Below are 18153 nucleotides of genomic sequence, written 5' to 3'. Positions count from 1 at the left end.
TCCAGTGTTACCGAATAACTGTATTTCAAGGGACGCAGGTCTTTGAGGCAGCTAGGTGGTACCATGGATAGAGCATGTGACTAGGAGTCAGGAGGACTTTAAGCTCAAAATTGACCTTAGACATTTACTAGCTGGGTGACCCTGGGCAAGTCACTAGTAACCTCTGTCTGCCTCAGTTTCTTCAACTGTAAAATGTGAATAATAATAGCACCTACCTCCCATGGTTTTTATGAGGATCAAATGAGATAATACTGGTAAAGTACTTAGCACAGTGCCTGTCACATAGTCAGTGCTAAATTAATTTTTTCCTTCTTCTTTTTCTTCCTCCCTAACACAGATCACAAGCAATACATCCCATGCCTTAACAGATTGTTTTAGTGAGTTGCTACAGTCAAAAAAGTCCATCACTTGGTGATGACCATCCTTTAAGAGAGCCTTCCCACAATTAGCTAAATTGGTTCTTGAAGAACCCACACACAGCCCATTATGAGTCTTTTCAGCTAGAAGTGACCCACCAGGGATTTAATTACACCGGCAAGGATTTCCCAAACTCAGGATCACTACTATAGCACAATAAGGTATAAGAGCAGGGCTCTAATAGAATGTGATAATGACTTGAAATGTCAACAATGCACTACTTGGAAGGAAGAAGGAATCTATACTTATTTGTTGTTGAAAAGTTATATCTTCATTTTCTGACAGATTGCAGGAAGAAGGGGCACCTTGGGATATCTTCTTCCATTGTTATCTTCCTCTACAGTTAATATCCAGGAGAAGCTAGAGACAAAGAATCTTTCTAAAATTATGACTTCTAACCATAGCTTCTTCCAAAATGAATTAGAACCTAGGAAATGGGTGACAGGGGGCTCTGAAGCTGACCCTGCCTCAGAGAATGCCATAATTCTTGGGGCTGCTTTTGCCTTATCACACAAACCTAGATTTGACCTCCTCTGCTGATGAACCTCTAGGGACACAGAGTCACCTGGACAGTACTGTGTATCCCCCCCAACTATTATTTCTAAAGCACTAAGAATAAATGAATAGTAAATACCCTTCCTGTCTTGCTATTTCCCTCTGCACATCCCATAATGGCCCAGAGCCTCCTGAAAGTCCTGATCCTAGCCGTACGATCCATATATTTCCTGGCTCTGCTCCCCTACATTAAACTCAGCTAGATAATCAATCTCAGGGGAAGCTGAAATTTCCCTAGGCCTCTTTGTCTGTGGAATGGGTTTCTTGGGTACTGAGACAGAAATTCCTTAGGCAGTGAAAGCAGTAAGAGTGAGTCTGTGCTTCCATTCCTCCTAAAAAAGAATCTTCTAGCAGAATTTCTGGACATAAAACTGTCCAGAGAAGTATACATACTAGAGAACTGCCAGCAGCCATGGGAAATCACAAGAACAGATTGGCACTTCTGTTTTGTCTATTATGAATGGAGTAAATGGTAATGTTTCCAGATTATTGAGGGCGATAAGCAACATTCTACTATTTAGGGAATTTCAGAGGTATATTAAAACATGACACGTCATTAGGGAAAGGGTATGTTTTGAATGTAGGTATTAACCCTATCAATCCCCTTCCTCCACGTGTAAGACAATAGTTTCACTCCATTTTGAGCCCCTCTTAATCTCTTATTCTTCTTAAGGTATTAACAAGACATGGAAAATTCTGAATGCCAACTCTTAGACTATGAACACTCTGATTATGTCTGTCTCCCTCAGCTTAGTACTGTGCTTTGCCTTAGACGTGGCAAATAGGTAGTGCAGTCGATAGAGTACTGGACTTGGAGCTTCTGAAGACTTGAGTTCAACTTCTGCCTTTGACATTCACTAGCTGTGTGATGCTGGCAAATCACTTAACCTCCTTCAGCCTCAGTTCCCTCATCTGTAAAGTGGGAATAATAATTGCACCTGTTGTTCAGTTGTTTTTAGTTGTGACAGACTGAAAACCCACCCGGGTTTTTCTTGGCAAAGAGTGGTTTACCATTTACTTCTTCAGTTCATTTTGCAGATGAGGAAACTGAAACAAACAGGGTTAAGTGACTTGCCCATTGTCAAGCATCTAATGTCTGAGGCCATATTTGAATTCAGGAAGAGGAGTCTTCCTGTCTCTTATTGGACATTCTATCCACTGCGCCACCTTGTGGCCAAGAATAGGACATACCTGACAGGATAGAATAGATTATGTTGCAAAAATCAAATGAGTTAACATGTACAGCACTTCACAAACACTAAATCACTATGTAAGTGCTAGTTATTATTACCAATGATATGTTAATAAACAAATTATTTTGAAATTCTATGATTTTATAAAATACTTGATTTGACAGGTGTAGTATGGGAAAGTAAAATGGAGTCAAAAGATCTGAGTTCTAGATGTGGGTTCCCTTCTACTAACCAGTTGTGCATCTGTGATAAAGGTCTTGTTTCTGGACCTCGGTTTTCTGATGTATAAAATAAGGAGGTTAGATTGGCTGATCCTTAAGGTTCCTCCAATTTCTAAGAGACTATGTGTTTAAATGACCATCATTTCATACTTTAAATCTAACTACTTGTCTGATATTACTGGGAAAAGAAATTGGGCATTTATGTTGATGTATAACATGTGAAGGTAAAATTCAAGCTAACATCCAACCTGGAACCCAGAAAAACATTCCCTACAGTTCTATTTATGTTTCTTTTGTTATATCTATTCATGTATTTGTTTGAATTGACCACTTTTGCCTCCATTAGGTTTCCTTAGTACCTATCAGTAAATGACAATGTGATGGATGGATGACATTTATGGGGGATGCTCCACCTTCATTTCCATATACTGTTTGAATCAAAGCATGAAGTCTTGCTCAAGTTAGAAAATCATTACTTTTCAAGATGGGATAAATAGAATCCAATCTAATCCAATAAGCATTTATTAACTGGCTATTACACGTAAGGTGCCATGCAAAGTACTGAGGACACAAAGACAAAATTAAAAACCAGAGACTGTTTTTAGCATAGGGTTCTGATTAATGAAGTTTTTAGTTCTTCCCTGCTTTGGTCATTAACCCTGATGTGATTTTTAGCCATAACATACATGTATGTTTATATACATGTATAGTCCTTATCACTTTTGTAGATACAACAAAATATATTTAAACATCCTGTGTGGAATCCTAATGGCTCCATCTCTCTATACTCATCTAACTTCTTTTCTTTTCTTTTCTTTTTTTTTGAGAATCAGGATGTTTTTATTTTGTTTTAAGACTCATCTAATTTCTTACCCATTATAAATCCAAACAATCCTCAGAGTCTTTGTTATTCTTTTGGGAATCTTAAGTGGCTGATTAATTGAAACATTACACTCCCTTGCCTATAAAATGGATTTTATCTGAGACCCTGCATAAAATGGACAGAGGATTCCTTCAGAATAAAATCCAATCTATGACCCCTCCTAGCCTGGTCTGGTCTCAACTTACCTTTTCAGCCTTATTTCTCACTACGTATCTTCATGTTCTTTGTACCACAGTTGAATTGGACTACTGCCCATTCCCTGAACATTCCTGACTCCTTCCCACTTTCAAGCTTTTGTTCATGCTGTTCCCTCCACAATAAATGGCTTTCATCCATCTTTATCTGTTGGAACCTTGTCCAACATTCAAAGTGCAATTGAAATACCAGTTTCTCCATGAAGGCATCTCTGATTCTTCCCTCCTCCCTGCCTCCTCTGAAGCCAGGCGTAATCCCTCCCTATTCTGACCTCCTTATAATACTTCATTAATACTAGCGTATGAGAGGTTGCACCTTATGGAGCACATGTGAGATTGGGCCTGCCGGGAGTCAACTCATGTAGCATGCACTGAACCATCTTGGTTGCTGTCAGGGAAAGACTTGCTCATCTCTGAAGGACTTGTCAGTTTGGGATGATCCAGTCAACCCTGGGTGGTCCCTCACCCTGTAATGGTTGGAAGATGAAGGAAAGATGTATCAACTAGGAGTCTAATCCAAAAGCCCACTCAATGGATCTTAAAAAAGCAAGTGATTCCACTTCCTGTCTCTTTTTGCTTCTACTCTCCCATGTGGCAAGCAATGCTCCTTCAATAGACTTCCTGTGAGGGAGTGGGGGAGGATCAGGACCCTTTCCCCCACCAGGCAGCAGTCAATTAATCAGTTAATAAACATTTATTAAGCACGTGCTATGTGCCAGGCCCTGTACTAAGCAATAGGGATACAAATAAAAGCCAAGTTAGCATGGTGGCTACAAGCACATAGCAGCTAAGGAAGGAGCTCAGCTAGCCAAGCTGAACCTGGGCTAGCTCACCTAGATGTGAACTTGAGTCCCTGGCTTTATCTGTTTTGTACTTGTTTCTTGATTAGACGAGTAATTATACAAGTAAACAGTAATCCTCAGATGAGCATCTCTGGAGGCATGTATGTTTTAGGGGCTGGGAGATTCTGGGTCCTCAGCCAATGTTACGTGCACTACTACAGGAGGTAACCGTTCCACATCTGTTATAATGTTTCTTGAAAGAGATGACCGCTGACAGGAAGATGAACACAAGTGCTAGCCTGGAGGGAACCATTTGGACAATACAGGACTGAAGTGAAATGCAAAATGTCTATTCACCAGTCCTGAAAATTATTTTGTTTTGATGAAGAGTATAAAATTAGTTATAAGTTAATGTAACCTATTTTAAGTCTTCTGTCAATGTGTGTTTATGGCTCACGTGTGTGTGTGTGTGTGTGTAAAGAAAATAAGTAGCTGTCCCATATCCATATTATACATCAAGTACCTTTTTACTACTCTCTTCGGGGGCATCCTATACATAAGCCAAAACCTAAGCCTTAGGAAGCTTTCCTTTGCATTGTGGGGTAGGGGTATAGAAAGGCAAAGACAACAAGCTCAAAGAGCTTGCCTCCTTTCTTTGAAAGTCAAGCTCTCACAGGTTTGAACCAGGTCAGCATGCATATAGATACGCAACTGAGAGGTGTTAGTAGAGAGGCAAGCAATACGTAACTACAGCCTTCTAGTCCCAATGACAGGTTTTTTAATGGTTAGATTAATTTTATGGTATTTGTCACATGCTGTTTTATATGAGTTATTTGTTTACATGTGATCTCTCTCCCCCAAGCTTGTTGAAGTCAGGGACCACATCCAATAAATTTCTGATTTCCTGATACGTTCTAGGATACCCCACAATAGAAGTGCAAATAATACTTATAGATTATAACATTGAATTAAAGGAGGTGACTTTCTGCTTCTTCTTTATGATATTCTCAAGTCAAGTCAACAAGCATTTATTAAGTACCAGCTATGTCCAAGGCACTGTTCTAAGTGCTGAAGATACAAAGAAAGGGAAACAAAAAGTTCCCATTTTCACCACTACTGGGCACTATGTAAAGTCTCCTGTGTTCATTTATACAGGGTGTCCCAAAAGTCTTAGTGTAGCTCAAAACTACTAAAACTTTAAGCTATTAAAGCTTTAAACTGCCTTATGACTTTAGGAACATTATATAATTAAATTAGTAGTTTTATTTATTGTAGTAGTAAATATACTAACTATCTAAAATTAATGGTCATGAAATAATCCCTACTATCAAAGTTGAGGAAATTCCATTGGTTTAATGATGCATTAACTTTTAAAAATACTTATTTATGCACAGCTTTTATAAATAATGATAAGAACTAGTGGAAGTGAGTATCCGGGAAGATGGAGAAGTGAGAGATTGTAATAATAGAAATTCCAAAAGGAAAGTAGAACTCTTAGGAATCCATATAAGACATTTTAATTACAAAAGAGGGGAAAATGAGTAACTCTATGAAGAGCTTCAATGTAATTTTTAAAGTATCATAAACCAACTGAAGCAAAAGCCAAAGTACCAAAGATAATATAAATAGGAAAAGAAACTATATAAATGTGTTACTTATCAACCTTAGAATGTCTCTCAGAATGTTTTAAAGATCTCAAGGAAGAGTTAAAACTATCAAGAAAACAATGGGGGAAACTGAAGCTAGAACTCAATGACACTAACAAAATTAGAAGGAAATAATTTTGAAATGATGAATATAATAAAAGGTCTGAAAATATCAAGGATAGAGCAGAATTAAATATATTGAAGATCAAAATCCACAGACAGGAGTAGTGTGTACACACACACACACACACACACACACACAGAATACGGGACAATACATTAGAATCACAACAAAATTTTCCAGGAATGATAAAAGATTTTGGATCTCTCTCTCTCTCTTTCTCCCTCTCTCTCAGCTAGTACAACCTCTTCTTTGATTCTATAACAATTAATTATTGGTTCTCATTCAAGGGTGAAGGAAGATCTAGTCCCTTATTTACAGAGACAGAGAAACACAAAATAAAATAAACAAGTTCACAGACACCAAGGTAAGAACCACTGATAATTACAAGTTGTGAAACATGGACTAAATCAGTGGTCTTTAACCTAGGGTCTGTGAATTTAAATATTTTTATACTTATATTTCAATGTAATTAGTTTTTTTCTTTTTAATTTTATACATTTAAAAACAGTATTCTGAGATGAGGTTGATAAACTTCACTGGATTTCCAAAAAACGTTAAGAAATTCTGGGCTAAACAAGCCTAGAATTTTTCTAACAAGTTCTAACAGTTTTCTAACAAATTTAAATATGTCAGAGGATAAACACTTAGGATTTTTAAAATTCACATAACAAAACAGACTTCAAAGCTTAAGATGCATTTGAAATAATACAATTTAACTCATTTCAATTCAAGAAGCATTTCCTAAATGTCTACTTGTCACTCTGCTAGGTGCTAGAGATACAAAGACAGAAAGAAAAACAGTACCTGTGCTCTAGCTGCTTGCCTGTCTATTGCAGTGGGGCCCAGTGGTTCTGAACACATAAATACAACATCATCTGAGGATGAAGGGAGTAAATCCCATGAGGAGGAAGTGCTCAATTCTGCCAAAAGCTGAAGAAAAGTCAGGGAGTTTGAGAATTAAGAAAAGGCCATCAAATTCAGCAATTAAGAGTTTGTTGGTAACCATAGGGAGAGCAGTTTCAGTGTAGTGATGGGGTTAGAAATTAGATTTCAGTAAGATTTGAGAAAAGATTGAAACAAAAGGAAGAACAGTAGTTTTTCTAGAAGCTTGACTGTGGAGGAGTAGTGAGAAATACAGGATAATAGTTAAATGAATTGATGAAAAAATTACTTATTAAGTTCTCATCATGTACCAAACCGTTTGCTGAGCTTTGGGAATACAAAAGTGATTTCATGGCCCTGAAGTTTATATTCTAACGCAGGGAACCAACACACAGAGTAATAATAGCCAAGGAAGGGTATTCTGGTTTGTAAAGTTACAAGGACAGTGAGTGGAGCCATAGTGGAGTAGATTGACATACCCCTGCTAGTATCAATAGCAGTATTGATTTGATTATGGTTCCAGAAAGGGGGAGGGGAATTACTTGAAGGTATACATGAGCAGTATGAAATGGCACTTGAGCTTTTTTTTTTTTCCTAAGTGAAGCAATTGGGGTTAAGTGACTTGCCCAAGGTCACACAGCTAGTAAGTGTCAAGCGTCTGAGGTCAGGTTTAAACTCAGGTCCTCCTGACTCCAAGGCTGAGCTCTATCCACTGCGTCACCTAGATGCCCCTTGAGTTGAGCTTTGAAGGAAGCTAAGAATTCTAAAAGATGGAGGTGAAAGGGAAGAGATGCCATTGCTATATAAAGACATGCTGTCGTCCTAAATAAGTTTCCCTTTGTTAACTCTGATTTTCTGTAAGTGTTTAATATCATTATAATTTAAAATCTGAGGTACCGCCAAGGCCTACATAGCCCTGGCCTGCAGCACCCTGATTTGGCAATTTAGTACTGTTGGCAAAAAAAAAAAAAAAAAAAGTGTGTGTGTGTGTGTGCATGTGTGTGCACACGCATGCAGGTGAAATAAGATTATACTGATAAAAACTCTTTTTGCCGAAGCCATGTGGGTTCTTTAACTTTCTTCCCTTTTATAACACCTTCTAGAATTTTGTCAGGTACTGGGAGTCAAACTCACTCACCTATAGATTGCAGGCTCCGTTCTTTTCCTTTTTTATAGAAAATTGGGGCATTTCTCCACTCTACCCTTCCTCTCCTATTATACATGACCTTCAAAGATTGCTTAAAGTGGCTCGGCAATCTGCTGAATCTTTTTATACCTGAAAGAAGGTTCATCTGGGTCTGGTGATCTGAACTTATCATGGGCAGTCAAGTGCTCTCTTATCCATTACTTATTCTGAGTTTCAGTGCCTTATTAACCACTTTCATTCTGTCTTTTTTTCCAGTCCAAAGACCCTTCTGCTTGACAGAACCAAAATGAAAACTGAGCACCCCTGTCTTCTCTATGTGGTCAGTTATCATCCATCCCAAATGACAACCTTATCCCCAATCCTCTTTACCTCAAATACCTTCAAAAAGACTTTGTTGTACTTGGCTTTCTTTACTAATCTTAGGTGAGATTAAGTAATTAATTTAATTAAGATTCACTAAGCATCAGTATTGCTGGAAGTTTTAAAAGGACCACACTATTACCTTCATGTTGATGTTCACATATCCTTGTTTTTATCTTCTGTATATGTTACTTTTTAAAAAATAATAAGTTTGTGGTGAGTTCCCTGTGTATATACATTGGTCTCTTAGACAACTACCCCTTTTGCTTTACATTGGGATTGTTTCTCTTTGTGTATTCAGAATTTCATCCTTGAGAGCATATCATTCCTCTTCGGCTAAATTCTCCTAAAGAATTGTATAGAATCACTGAGGGGAGGAATCCTTGTGAAGAAGGGACTTATCACCCCCATCACCACACATAACCAATGCCAACCACTTACCAACTGCCAACTGCCTATTGAACAGGTTAGCCCAAGACCAAACTAGCCTCAGTAGCCATTATCCAATGGAGCAACCCCTATGGAGAAGGAGAGTGCAATCCCTGCTACCATCACCAACCACCTACTACCTGCTTTATAACTCCCACCAACAGAGCAGGGAAGCTAGCTTAGCTGAAGCAGCAAGGTACTCCTCTGGGTACCAGAGCTGAGAGTATATGCCAGGCAGATCAAACTACCACCTCCCCCCTCAGACCCTACAGTTGGAGCTTACCCAAGTCCCTGGGCTCAAAAACCCTGCAATTAGCAGTACCACCCCCCGCAAATAGCAGTGCTTCTAGCTCCACCCTTGTGCAAGTTTGTGGAGAAAGGGTCTACCATCTCTGCCATCAACAACCAACTGCTACTTATGGGCATGTATGCTCTGGGAACAGCAACAACCCCCCCACACCAGAGGGTCAAACACGATGGGCCGCAACACTCCGAAGTGGGGCCCAAACTTGATTAAAAAGCAACAGAAATATTTAACAAAAATACAACACATCATAGATAATGTCAATATGTGCTTTTCTAAGTCAATATGCACCCATCAGAAATCCTCATGGTTTAGTGACCCCTGTTTCTATTTCAGTTTGATGCCACTGCTCTGGATCACTAGCCCTGTTTTTCCAGGATGGCCTCTCAGCTCTAGTTCTGGGAATCAACCCTTGTAGGTATGTGACTTGGCTTCCTCTGCAGGTATTTGCCCAGGAGTGAAGAGCTAGAAAAGAAAGTCCTCCTCACCACCAAGTTCTTTATTACTACACCACCTAGACTTTATTACTGGCTCTTTTGTAGAATTTTTTTCTCTTTTAAATTTCTGTTTCAAGTTTCTCAAGTGCTATTCTTCTCCCTACATTGTGGCTGTTTACTATGGCATGTAGTTTGTGCGTGTGTGTGTGTGTGTGTTTGTATGGGGGGAGACGGGACAGAAGAGAGAAAGAGAAGAGAGGAGAAGAGAAACAGGAAAGACAGGAGAAGAGAAAGACAGGAAGGGAGAGGGGGGAGACAGGGAGGGAGAAAAAGAGAAGAGAAGAGAAGAGAAGTAGTATTCTCCCCCATCCTCTCCTTTTCAATTCAAAGACCTATGATAAAACCTTACATTAATTTCAGTTAAAAATACTAAAAGAACAGAAAAAATTACTGTGATACAGATTTTTTGGGTACCTTAAGCTAATATTATATGCAACATAAAAAAATTCATCATCTTCTCCATTAAAAACAGGGGAAACTTCACTGTGATGATTTTCAGTTTTAGAAAAGTTTACTAGTGAGTAATAATGTTTCAAAATGGAGGGCATTACTATACCAAGACAAACAAAATATCCTTGTAAATATAATTTAAATGTCTTTTTTTTTTTAGCAGAAATGAAGGAAAAACTTGACAAATGGAAGGATAGTCATTGCAAAAGGTTAGGTCAATCAAAGACAATAAAACTATTGATATTTTTAAACTAATTTACTGATTTAACAAAATGCCAAAGTTTGGGCTACCTCACAGAATTAGATAAAGTTATAACAAAACTCATGGGAAAAGATAAGCAAAAATATCAAAAGAAAATATTCATTGATGAAAGAGATGATGTATCAGCTTTCTAAATAAAGAAGTGAATAGTACATATGTATTTGTTGTGAGGGCATAATACCAATATATGTAAAGAACTTTAAAGCATTTTATAAAGGTCAGCTAATTGTTATGAAATGGGGCCATTTTAGAAAGTGATAACTGATTTTTTTTTAAATCACTGGAACAGAACTAAGAACTTAAAAGTAGCCCCTAATGTATATAATAAACATTTTACAAACATTTACAAAGTACTCTGGAGAGTAATCATTAGTTGGGAAAATTGGATAGCTGAATTGCGAGAAACACTTCATGCCATATGCTACAACAAATTCCATATAGACCAACAGACATGCAAAAAAGAAAAAAGAAAATTGAAAGAAAAAGGAATAGTATATTTGTTTCAACTCTAGAGAGAAGAAAAATGTTTATCAAACAAATCAAAGAAACTACTGGAGACAATCAAAGGGCTTTATTATACAAAGAGAGTCATATATAACCAAAAACAACATCTCCCAAAGAAAAGCAACATATTGGGGAAAAAATATTTGTACTAAATATAGATGATAAAAACCTGTCATTCATCTCTGTATGCAGTTCCGGGTAACTCATGCCATCTGCCTTCTCCTTTCTGCTTCTCAAGCTGTCAAACATTGCTGTATGAAACTGTGAAATTATATTGACTGAGTCAACTACAAGATTATGTTAAGAAAAACTAAGTCCTCGCTAGTACATGGGAATCCTTTTACTCATCTGTGAGACATGTAAGGTGGTACCATGAATAGAGAGCTGGCCTGGAGCCAGGAAGACCTAAATTCAAATCCTGCTTCAGATACAGACTAGCTGTGTGACCTTGGGTAGGACTGCCTACCTCAGTTTCCTCATCTGTAAAATGGTGACAATAATAGCACCTATCTCACAAAGTTATTGCAAGGAAGAAATGAGATATTATTTGTAAAGTGCTTTGTAAACCATAAAGTACTATATAAATATTAGCTATTATTAATATTACCTCTCATACTCCCCACAATGGGCACACCAATCATTCTCCACCCCTCCCCTGCTCATTCTCAGCAGATGAACACCTCTTATTTTGCTGAGAAGCCTGAGACCATTAGAAATGAACTCCTTGGGGGCAGCAGTGGATAGAGCACTGGCCCTGGAGTCAGGAGGACTTGAGTTTCAAATCCGACTTCAGACACATAATAGCTGTGTGACTCTGGGCAAGTCACTTAACCCCAATTGCCTAACCAAAAAACAAAAAACAAAACAAAACAAAAGAAAACAAAACAAAAAAAACCAGAAATGATCTCCTTCCGTTGTGTCTTTTAATCCTTTCAATAGCCTTTTTCATCCTCTTCTTCTTTCTAGGCCCAGAGTAAGCAAAGGAGATAGTTTTTGCTGAAGCTAAATCATCCACCACCTGGAAGCCTCCATTCCTTGACCTCTTGCTTCATTAACCTTTCCCTATACTATGCATCTTCAATCTTTCCGGCTAGAAACAGTCCTTCCCTTCAGCCTGAAAAAAAGAAATGCTCAGGTTTCCTCAATCTAAAAAGTCCTTCCTTTGACCCTGCCATCCCTCTCAATCTATCCCCTATCTTATGGAGATTTACTCTGTACTTTATTTTCGTTGGCTAAAAGTTATAGCTAAAATCGTTTTAAAAAATTCATGCATGGAAAAAAATGCAGTGTCTAATTTAGTTCAGTCAAAATTCAACCAAGCAAACCACACATACTTTCCAAAGAAGAATGAAGAATTCAGTGCAGTTTAATTCAATGCACCAATCATTTATTAAGCAGCTACTAGCTGTTAAGCATTTTACTCAGCTCTAGGAATACCAAGGGGGCAAAATAGCCTTTACCTTCAAGGAGTTTACATTATACTGAAGAAAAGCAATTTGTGTTCAGATAAGTAAAGTTAAAATGTAAGCAAAGTTTAAATGAGTCTATCTTCCATTTACACTCTTTTGTATCATTACCTATGATAGCACATGGAAATCCAATAGTAGAGGCCACAGAACAGGCAACAAAAAGTCCACTGATGAATAGAATTACTTTTAAACTTATAAAGAATGGATTTTTCTTAACTGGAAATACTGTTTATATTAAATTCATTCATTATAAGCAGAGGTCCTGGTATATGATTTAGGACTACCAATCAGACATTTAGTAATTTGCCTGAAAGGTAATCAATAATCTATTGAAGGGCTTTTATCACCAACAGTAGCAAAAAGGCATTTATTAAGTGCCAAATTGCCACCGTACTGTTGAATTACTTTCTGATGATTTACATATCTTTCACTAATGTTTTTTAAGAAACCAGTAGGTCATGTTAGGTGAATACAGCTAGGTGGTGTAGTGGATAGATTGTTGGACCTGCAGTTAGGAAGGCCCAAGTTCAAATCTGGCCTCACTTACTAGATGTGTGACCTTGGGCAAGTCACTTAACATTTGGCTGCCTCAGTTTCCTCAACTGCAAAATGGGAGGTAATAGTGACACCTATCTCTCAGAGTTGTTGTGAGGATCTAATGAGATAATCTGTAAAGCATTTAGCACAGTGCCTAGCATACTGTAGGTGCTTAATGAATGCTCCTTCCCTCCTCTCCCCCATTCATTTAAACTTATTAATGGTTTGCTATGTGCCCTGCCCTGTGGGAATATAAATAAGACATATCTTGCTCTTATAGAGCTTATTATTTAAAGGACTTCTCTGTTCTTCAATTCCCATCACCTCCATTGTATCATGGCTACTCACAGAAAGGGTCAAACATTAGACCTCCATGTTATTTCTAACTACTCTGTATCCAAGACACTTAACTCTAAAATCTTTTTCTCTCCCATGGCCTCACTTCTCTTGAACCTATTCAACCTACATTTTGACTTGTATTCCCTTCATGTTCCAGAATATAAACCTATGAGTAGGATTGTTTCATTCACTGAATTTATATCCCAGACCTACCATGATGCCTGGCATATAGAAGTCATTTAATACTTGCTGATTGATTTATCCCTCCCCCACACAACTTTTATCATTTCCATCTGCCATTTCAACAATATCTTCCATTGTCACATCCCTTACTTTTTCTGTTCTTCCATTCTCCCTGTTCTGCAAATCCCCTACCCCTAACTCACATCATCTTCCTTCATAGAATCCAAGAATTTCAGAGTGGTAAGGGATTCTGCTGATTATCTAATCCAACCGGCACCTTAAGAATTCCCTCTACAGCATTTCTGACAAAACTGTCATTCTACCTTTTCTTGAAGACATCCCATGAGGAAGAACCCACAATCTCTTGGGACAGTCTATTTCACTTTTGGCAGGCTCTAATTGTTAGGAAGTTTCACCTTATGTCAAACTTACATCTGTTTCTCTGTAACTTAGACCCATTGTTCCTAGTTCTTCCATATGGCAGTCATCCGAATATTAGAAGACAGCTGTCATGTTATCTGACCTCCCCCTCTCCATCTCCTCCCCACACACACACACGTTTTCTCTTCTTTAGGCGACTTATCTGCAATTCCTTCAATGAATCCTTATATGGCATGACCTCAAGGTCTTTCACCATTCTGACTGTCCTATCCAAGACACTTCTGGATCAACATCCTTCCTAAAATGTGGTATCTAGATCTGAGCATAATACTTCACATGTGGTCTAATCACAGCAGAGTACAACAAATAGGACTATGAGCCTTGTTCCTGGATACTATGGCTCTCACGTAGCCTAGGACCACACTTCAACTTCACTGGCTGTCATAATATCACACTGTTAACTCATATTAAGCTTGAGGTCTATGAACCCCCATCTCCAAATATCCCCCTACCCAGATTGTATTTTAGACAAACTGATTCTAGCTATGCCTTCCTTACTTTTTTAAACTCGTAAACCTGTCTTCTGAATCCTAATTTACATTTATCTCTAATAAATATCATCTTATTCAATCTGATAATGTTCTGGTCTGTCAAGATCTTTTTGTACCCTAACTGTCATCTATTGTGTTAGCTTATTCCTTCTTGTTTTGTTCAATTATTTAGCAGTCCAATTATCTAGCAATCCGGAGCACTGCCAGAAGTCTTGGAACCTTCATCATTGGAATCACAACAAATGCATGCTAATTTCTCTTTTTTTCTTCCTGATTGAAATCTTATCGCACTCTCCCCACCAATGGCTGCTCTAAACTTTCTCTTCTTTCCTCATACTCCATCCCCTTATCACTCAGCAGAATACTTGACCTTCTATTTTACCTTGGATTGAAGTCATCCAAGGTGAACTCCCCAATCTGCTCTCCACACCTCAAAATCTGTCAATTTAGTTCTCCATTCTCTCTTCCTTATTTTCAGTCTTAGAGGATAAGTTGGCTCTCTTCAATAAGGCTCCCCCCTTCCACTTAAACCCTTGATCCCACTACCTCTCATCTCATCAAGGACCTTGGTATAGTTACCATTGCTCGTACCTTTAACCTCTTCTTGTGTCTCCCAGGCCTTCAATTTCCCCTTTTCTACTTTCTCCACCCATATTTATAAACTTGTACAGATCTCCCTATCCAAGGTTTTCCTTGCCCCTTTTGCTCCACTTACACCTTAAAGTATTCCATTTCTTCTCTTCCCCCTTTATTGATAAATTTCTAAAAATAAATAAATAAATAAATAAATAAATCTACATTTACCACCATCTATTCACTCCTTTTTAACAGACTTCAGTCTTGGCTACTTTACTAAAACTACTCTCTAATGACCTCAGTTGCTAAATTGAACATACTCTTTTCTTAATTCTCATTCTTCTTGGCCTTTCTTCGGTATTAACACTATTAATCTCACCCATGTTTCTAGATATTTTCTATTCCCTTGGCTTCCAAGTCACTCCGCTGATCAAAAACTGTCAATAACTTTCCATCATGTTCATAATAAAGTATATTCTACCCACTGCACCACCTAGCAAAGGGCTTGTTTTGTTCATCCACAGAATATAATATAATGCCTGGCATAAAGTAGTCATGTTTTAAAATGTTTATTGAGTTGAACTGAAATAGGAGCAGCAAAAACCCAGGTTTGGGAAAGCATGGGACATGTCTAAGACAATGGTGACTAGCTCAGTTTGGCTGAAACATGTAATGTGAGAATGAGTTAAATGAAATAAGGTTGAAAAATTAGATTGGAGCAGAGAACTCTAATATCAGGCAGGAGTTTAGATTTTATACAATAGTTAAAGGGTAGTCTCTGAAAGATTTTGATCAGACAATATATTAGGAAAGCCAACTGGACAGCAGAGTTTAGGATGGGTAAAGGCAGGAATACCTATTAGGAGGCCACTTGCAGTAGTTTAGGCAAGAGGTAATAAGGGCTTAAATTAGTATGAAAATACTAAGAATGGTAAGGATAAGGAGATAAACTAGACAACATATGGGATATTTGAGATAAACAAGAGGAAAGAGGCCAACAGGACTATGAGGTTGAAAGCATGGATGACTGAGAAAATGATGGTGTCATTAAGAGACAGGGAAATTGGAAAAGGGAAAATATTTGGGCAAAGAAGATGATGAGTTCGATTTTGGATATGCTGAGGTATTAGTGATAATTCTAAATGGAAAACTCCAGTTAATAGTTGGGAATTTGAAAGCAAGTCTGGTATTAAAGAAAGGGATGAGACCTGGAAGTATAAATTGGTGAATTTTTTCCTAAGGTAAAACCATGAGAGTGGATAAGATTACTAAAACAAAGGTCATAGATTACAAATATACATGCATTTTCTTGCATTTCCCTTTCCACCCCTCAGACTATACACTCCATAGGGTCAAGGACATCTTTATTTCTCTTTCCCCACTTCCAACTGGATACAAAATTTCAATTTCTTGACTTAACCTTGGAAATATGGGATTTTGTATAATTTGAGTTACTCTGCTTCTGAGCTAAATGTCTACAATAAGACTTTTTTTTGAGGGGCTAGCCAATGGGGTTAAGTGACTTGTCCAGGGTCACACAGCTAGTAAGTGTTATGTGTCTGAGGTCAAATTTGAATTCAGGTCCTCCTGACATCCAGGGCCAGTGTTCTATCCACTGTGCCACCTAGCTGCCCCTTACAATAAGATTTTTTTAATCTGAAAGTACGAACAGTATTGATTGGACTGAGTAAGCATAGTAATGCCAATTATATTCCACAACTGTAGAGAATTATAGGGATTTAACTTGGAAGGCAAAGGCATGTAGATGAAAATAAGGATACAAAGTTTCTCAAAGCAAACTATATCACCCCTGCAACTATTGTGGCCAAATATGACCAGTTCCAACTGGTTCAATCACCCCACTTTTGTTGTTTCAATCTGACAAGTGAGAATTTAAAGAATTCTATCACAACCCACTTCAACAGCATGTAATGGAAACAATCCATTTTTATCAGAAATGTTCAAGCGACTTTGCTGCACTTTAATCAGATTCTTTTCAAGTGCCCTCATAAACAATGGCATATTATATCATAAATGTCTGATCACTAGTCAGGGACCATACAAACCTGATTGGCATCCCACCAGACTTGTATCTACAGGGAATCAGTCTGGCAAGGCTTCACCCTGCCTTCCTAGACCACACAGGATTCTCTTCCAGAGGAAGAAAGCCAGAAATGTTTGAAGAGGAAAAACCTCCTGGAAAGATTAATTATCACAACGAAGTTCTCATTTGTTCCTTTCCAAAACAAATTTTTCCTTGCAAAATGATCCTCCCTCCAACAACTGAAAAGTCAGCCTACATCCAGTCTGAAGTTCTAATTGGCTAAGTTATGATAGGTCATAGGTGTCTTAAGTGCAGAATTCTGGCAAAGTTTCATGCATTCATTATTCTAGCTTACATGGAATTTGTTTTAATATTTGGAAATCCCTAATAATTTATGCTCTCATCTATGCCAAGGGTAGATTCAAATTAGACATTTATATGCATAAATGGAATTGTCTTATAGAAGTTCTACTTGCTGATGAAGCAAATAACTTACCTTTAAAGGCTTATAATAGTTTTGTGTTTAATAGATAATCTATAAAACAAAGAACGATTACCTTCTGTATTTATAGCAAGCCCTGCCAGGGATATAGTTTAATGGACAGATTAAACTTGGATGTTTAAGGATCCATAAACTAATGGGTAGAGTATATCATTTATTTATGATAAAGCTCTTTTTTATTTATATACTAAATAATATGCTATATCAATGCATTCATTTTGTATCTGAAATTCAATTAAACAAACATTTATTATACATTTACTCCAGCATGTGAAAGATATTGTACCATACATAGGGAAGGAAAGAAAAACAATGAATCGCTCCATTATATACTCAAGGAGCTTCCATTCTTCTAGGCATATAACATAACTAGAACCCTTAAACCTCAAGTTTTATTTTTAATGAACCTTATGTCATTTGTAAACAGATATTAAAATAATAATTTTAGAGGATTTTACTATAAGAGTTCTGCCAAAATTTAGTTTAAACTATGATGAAGAGGTTTGAGAACCGCTTAAAAGGAAGACTTGAGCATGTTTACGGAAAGCAGGGAAGGAGCCAGTAAATAAGAAGAGATTGAAGAAGGGGAAAGGGAGGAAGAGAATCTATCAAAAGGCAAGGTCTAGGAGAGGACGATGGAGGATATATGGGACTGAGCTAACAAGTCAGAGACATAGACCTTGGGGAAAAGAAGATGTAGGTTTATTTCTTAAGTCTAGAG

General features: G+C 37.7%; 1 protein-coding gene across 2 annotated transcripts in view; it reads right to left on the bottom strand.

Annotated features, from left to right (window-relative positions):
- LOC114026059 (guanine nucleotide-binding protein subunit alpha-14) overlaps positions 1-18153 on the bottom strand; it is a 271430-nt gene that overhangs the window by 69420 nt on the left and 183857 nt on the right. The window lies entirely within an intron of this gene.

Source organism: Vombatus ursinus, unplaced genomic scaffold (assembly GCF_900497805.2).
Source record: "Vombatus ursinus unplaced genomic scaffold, bare-nosed wombat genome assembly UNPS02014832.1, whole genome shotgun sequence".
Taxonomy (NCBI): domain Eukaryota; kingdom Metazoa; phylum Chordata; class Mammalia; order Diprotodontia; family Vombatidae; genus Vombatus; species Vombatus ursinus.
The sequence above is the reverse complement of the archived record's forward strand: the minus strand, read 5'-3'. Positions and strand labels throughout refer to the sequence as shown.